Here is a 6000-nt window from a genome sequence, read left to right as displayed (position 1 = left end):
CTGTAGTTGGAGGTTAGTTTTATTCCCCACTCGTTAGAGTTAAGGTGTGTGAGGAAGATTTGTAGAGACTTTTCGTCTCCCCTCCATATAAAGAACAGATCATCTATGTACCTGCGATAGGTCACGAGGCTCGACTCCCATCTAGTGTCCCCATAAATGAACTCTTGTTCCCAATGGGACATAAAAAGGTTCGCATAACTGGGAGCGAACCTCGTGCCCATCGCAGTCCCACATGTTTGGAGATAAAAGTTGTTACCATACCAAAAGTAGTTATTGTTGAGGATCCATGTGATCCCCTCAACTATAAAGTCTACCTGGTCTGGGTGAAAGCTGCGGGATTGTTCTAGAAATGTCCTGGTTGCCAAGCATCCTCTATCGTGTGGAATGATCGTGTATAGTGAGGTTATATCTGATGTAACCAAATAAAAGTTGTCCTCCCATATTGTGTTTTCAAGTATCTGTAATATGCTGATCGTGTCTTTGAGATAACTCGGGCATTCTCGTACTATCCGTTGGAGGTGTTTATCTATGTATAGTGATAGTCTGCTAGAGATTGATCCAATTCCCGATATTATTGGTCTGCCTGGGGGATTGGTGGCATCTTTGTGTATTTTCGTGAGGAAGTAAAATACAGGCACTTTAGGGTGTGAGATATTCAAAAACTCGTTTTCCTTTTTATTGAGTATATTTCTAGACTTTCCTTTTTCTATTAGTTGGTGGTAGCTATCTTTAATCTCATTTGTAACGTCATTCTAAGTGTATTTTAATATTAATATATATACTTATATTAATATTAAAATACACTTTGTAGGACGTTACATATATATAATATGTATATATATAAAAATATATTTAATTTATTTTTAAACATGTTTAATTTATTTTTTTTACTCTTCCTGCCAGAAGGGGGACTGTCTGATATTTCAAACAGTCCCCCTGCTGGCAGATCCATAGCCAGCTATAGGGGGCCATGTGATCGCTCTTTGAGAGCGATCACATGGCCCCCGGGGGCCTCATTTGCCGGAAGGGGGCTGCCTGGGCTGTCAGGCAGCCCCCCAGAAGAGGATCGCGGCGGAGGTAAGTAATTGCTATCTCCTGGGGCTGCAAGCCGTTACGGCGTACCATGCCGTCGCAACGGCTTTAAAGCCCATTTAATGCGTGACGGCATGGCACGTCGTAACGGCGGGAAGGGGTTAATGGATATAAAGTTTGATTCTGATTCCCTATTCTATTAAAACAAAAAAACATTTACGGACCATGACAGTCCATTCTGACATGGTACTGTCATGTGATTATTTGGTGCTCATGCTGTATAGAGTTGTTAGTGCAAAGAGGCCATGATTGGAATGGCCTTCATTTTAAAAAGATTTAATCATTTTTAACATTCTAAAGGTAAATCGCCACCACATTCAGAGTTAAAAGGACACTCCGCACACCAAAACCACTGCACGAAAGCATGCATGCATTTAATTATGATTTTTCATTAGGGTATATCTAAAAACAACTTTCAAAAGCTGTAAATCTATTGTCTGTCGCCTTTGGTAGCCCCTACTTTCTCAGCCCAGACTTTCTGTGGCTGTGTCCAATCACAGACTACCCAATGCAGCTCAATGAGAATCTTTGCAAGGCAGGTGCTCTGAGCAATTTCTGCCTCTTTAGTTTATTTCCACTGAGCTAACCAAACCAGGAAGTAAGAGGACCGGTCATCTGATTGACAGCTGGGGTGGGTGGTGGTGGTGGGGTGTAACAAGGTTAATTTATAAAAGTGACAATTTCTATTTATGCTTTTTGATTATTTTTTTTATAAAATGCAAAAAATAGAAAGCAATCTTCACACATAAAGCACTTCAGCAAGTTAAAGAACTTTAGAGGTCTGGAGTGTGCCTTTAAATAAACCATTGAAATTGATAGCAATGTGTATTTGCTTAGGTTATGGTCACAGCTTGACTAATACATCTCAGAAGGAAAGAGTGCCTTCTTCCTGACCAAGAAAAATTGTGGTTGATACAGATTCATGATCAACCGCACTATATTAAGATTAGGTTTTCAGTAAATTACATATATTTTGCATTGTATATGTTTTACCTAATAGACTAATATATGTTACATAATAGAACTACAATGTACAAAAAAAAAATGTTTTTTAAAAAAAAGTGAAAAAGCTCCATTCTCTGCTGTGGACTGTGCTTCTGAGGTAATCAACTGTGACATGGGACTAACTCAATTCATAGTTGCTATCTATCATTTTGGAGAGGGTTCAATTTTGAGCTTGTTTGAGTTTAGTTAACTCACATTATCGTACAATTAACAAATTCCATCTGGACCCGCCCCCCTTTTTTTCAGTAGGCTCTAAATGTCACATTTACTTGATGCCTCACTAGAGAGATATGTATATTTTTAGTCAAATTGATTAATAAGTTTAAGAGGAACAGTCAGGGCACCATAACAACTTCATCAAAATGGTGGTAACTGGCACTTACAATTAGAGGTTAAACTATTCACGAAAATTTTAACCCAAAAGTCAGCTCTATAGCTCCGTTCTCTATTGTCCTAGTCCAAACCCATTCTCAGAAAATCACGTGCATACCGTTCTCAAGCCGTTTTTTTATAAATGTGCATTTACTGATTGGCTTAGAGAGAGCATCAGCTGTCTGGAGTGTTCCTTTAGTGACCGGACGGGAATCCGAAGACTGCATTCAACCTATAACAGCTCTGAAGTCAATTTGTTTGTGGTACTCTTTGAGGTGGCTTGAGGCATACCAATGTACCACAGCACACTATTTGAATATCACTGGATTAAAGTGATTTATGTTTCCATTATCGATAAGGAACGGAAGAATGTTTCATCATACAATGAGGTTAGCTATGGTACAATATGCTATTTTTCTGAGATGTCAATAAAAGACAGGGAGACTGTGAATCTAATCCTACCAAAGTTTTAATTAACCGTTGCAGTACATGGTGAGATATGGCCCTTCTATGTATGAGAGGTTGTATATTTGAAGCAGATGTCTTTCCGAAAGATGTATAGATTGTGAACCTCTCTAAGTCGCACTCACTACTCAATGACATTTAACCCCTGAAATGAGGATAATGCTGAACGGTCAGAAATTGAACCCTGTCATTTTAGACATGAGGTTTAGAATGCGGCCCCAGCACAGTGACAGCTGTACAGGCTCATTACTGTCACTGTTAGTCTCACCAACTTTCTCCCAACACGGTACATTGTTCAAGAAGTACGAACGAATTAGTTCCTCTGGATTGTATCAACTTCAAGCACTAATTATCACCAAAGCATACAGGTAATGTTCCCAAAATATCACTTCTCTTCAACATGAAATTCAGGTGCAATGCTGATTTTTTTCAGTAGTTTTATTTGAAGGTTCAACGGCTGCTCACTAAATCTTTTTTCACATTTGCAAAGGCAGGTTACTTTATATTTTGTATGTTCGTAAATATAAGACGGGAAGAGGGATACGGGTAGAAAGAGCTAAATCATATCTTTTCATGGCTGGAGAAGTTAATAATAATGGTATCACCTATTACTCGGCTTATCTACAACGATGTGCAATATAAATTAATTCCAGCCAGCTGTATTACAATATTAATTACAGATCCTGCCAAAATATGTAGAATAAGGAACAGTGAAACAGATGTTGGTTTGCTTTGAGTAGAGTTTCTTTATTCTTATTTCAACATGCTGCTTTTTTATTTTTTATAGAATATGTAATTTGTTCCTCTGCAGAACCAGAAAAAAAAAGAAAGAAAGTAATGTGTGTGTTGAGCTTGTTACATTGTTCTTGTTAAAAGTACCCTTTGTCCTTCTTGCCTTATGGCCTCTTTGCACATGAATATTGTGGATAATTGACTGCACATATGCATGAAAAGTTAAAATGTCAGAGCAGTGTGTAATAAGAAGTACGTTATGAAACGCTCAAGATGACAGTGTGACTTTAAATTAATGGAAACAAGTTTGCTGAGCTGGGCAGGAACTGAGTTTAAAAACCCATGTGTCTTACCACCACGCGTCATATGCATGACTCATCCTGGCACAACATATATTGTTTATATAGTGCCAACATATTCTGCAGTGCAGCACTGTTCAATGGAATTATAAAACCCAACCCAAAAAAATCCACACAAGCAAACCAGAAGACAGAAAGTGAAAACTGGTTTCAGGATTTCTAACATTCATTTGACTTATCCTCTATATTTAACAAATATGTATTTGTGCGGTGTGAAAAATAAAACATATAAACCACACCTCTTTATACTGCAACTTGGTGTCTCCTTCGTGGCTCCCTGTAAATCATTGTTATTGGCTTGATTATTTGCACTTGGCAGTCAGCATAGAGTAATCACACAAAGTAGAGGTGAAATTAAACAATTGGCTTGAATCTTTTTTTTGGTGTTGATAGAAAGATTTACTAACTGGTGTAAATTTGCAGTGTTGTCCTTAGTACTTTCGTTTGTCCATATGACAGTCGTCACCATCACTGAAGGCTTAAGATGTCATGATTACTGCATTATGGATGCAGGGTGTGTATTATTTGTTAAATATCTTATGTGTTATTCTGCCCTGCTGATGGCCTCTACAACTGGGTTGATTTGGCTATGGAGCCTGTGCAGTGCAACCTGTTGGTTGTGAAGATCTTGAAACTACCTGAATAGCAAGGAGTTTTTTAAATTTGCATATTCAAGGTAGATTTGCATATTATGGTTTCTGCAGGCAGGAGACATATTTATTGTTTGTCATTATCTTCTCCTCCCCGTTATAAATAAGTTACCGTATGTTATTATGAGATCTTGTATCTTTCCCCATAGGGTTTGGATATATGTATTAGATTCCATGTGTCACCATAAGTTAAATGTAATGTGTATAGGGACTAGTCCTGAGTGAAAATTAAAGCATTGTGTGTAAGTTTTTCAGGAACTGTGTATTTTGTGTGGTTTGCTCAGGGATCCCAGTAGCAAAGTCTTTGGACTTGATTTCTTGTCTAGTTATAAAAGAGCTAGGCCTAAGAGTTGCAAATGCCATTGTAAAGGCAGTACTAGAAAATATAAAAACAGAGAGAGCTGTAGCCTAGTCCAGGGTGGAATAAAGCCTCAGTGACCCCAGTCAAGCTTCATCAACTGGGGCTGAAGCAATCCAGGATCCCTGATAGCAGATAGGAAGCTGACTTGGCAGATTAACCCTTTGATATTTACTAAATGGCAATGTAGGTTAAAGGGACACTCCAGACACCCAGACCACTTCTGCTCATTGGAGTGGTCTGGGTGCCAACTCCCACTACTCTTAACCCTGCAAGTGTAATTATTGCAGTTTTTTATAAACTGCAATAATTACATTGCAGGGTTAACTCCACTTCTAGTGGCTGTCCATAGGAAAGCATTTAAAAACTTTTGCAATGGTTTCCTATGGGGAGACCTAATGCGTGTGCGCGGCATTGCCGCGCATGCGCATTAGGTTTCCTCAGCTGGCGGGCGGGATCAGTCTCGCCCACTGGCTGACGTGATTACAGGGAGGAGCAACGCCGACCCGAAACCACCGCCAAGGGACATCGGCGGGGTCTCAGGTAAGTGACCTGAAGGGGTTTTCACCCCTTCAGCTACTTGGGATGGGAGGTGGGAGGGAGAGGGGACCTGCAGTGCCAGGAAAACAGATTGTTTTCCTGGCACTGGAGTTTCCCTTTAAAAAAAAAAAAAAAAAAAAAAAAGTATTTTGTCAGGTTAAAATGCTATACTGTACAAGACCAGGCAGTACAATTAACCTTTTCAGCAATGCAGTCAAGCATAAAGCAATGTGCTGCTCTCCCCTGCATACATTGTGCTTCATCTACCAAGAGCCGACGTCCACGAGGTACTCTCACTCATGCATGATAGCACAACATTGATATCTATAGAGGATCCAGTTACGGATCCAGAAAGGGGGGATCCGGGCAATAGCTCCACCAAGAAAATAGTACAGCGATCTCTTCTCCCCCCTCCCCCCGGCTCTCC

The 6000-nt window shown here is 39.6% G+C and overlaps 1 protein-coding gene across 1 annotated transcript in view; it reads left to right on the top strand.

Annotated features, from left to right (window-relative positions):
* Positions 1 to 2935: 2935 nt before the first annotated feature.
* The window catches only part of SLC41A3 (solute carrier family 41 member 3), a 65138-nt gene continuing 62073 nt past the window's right edge, over positions 2936 to 6000 (top strand). Inside the window, exon 1 of the mRNA XM_063426273.1 lies at positions 2936 to 3302. The gene's annotated coding sequence lies outside the window, so the exon portion shown is untranslated. The remainder of the gene's footprint in view (positions 3303 to 6000) is intronic.

Source organism: Pelobates fuscus, chromosome 7 (genome assembly GCF_036172605.1).
Source record: "Pelobates fuscus isolate aPelFus1 chromosome 7, aPelFus1.pri, whole genome shotgun sequence".
NCBI classification, from domain to species: domain Eukaryota; kingdom Metazoa; phylum Chordata; class Amphibia; order Anura; family Pelobatidae; genus Pelobates; species Pelobates fuscus.
This window is presented reverse-complemented; position numbering and strand designations above follow the sequence as displayed.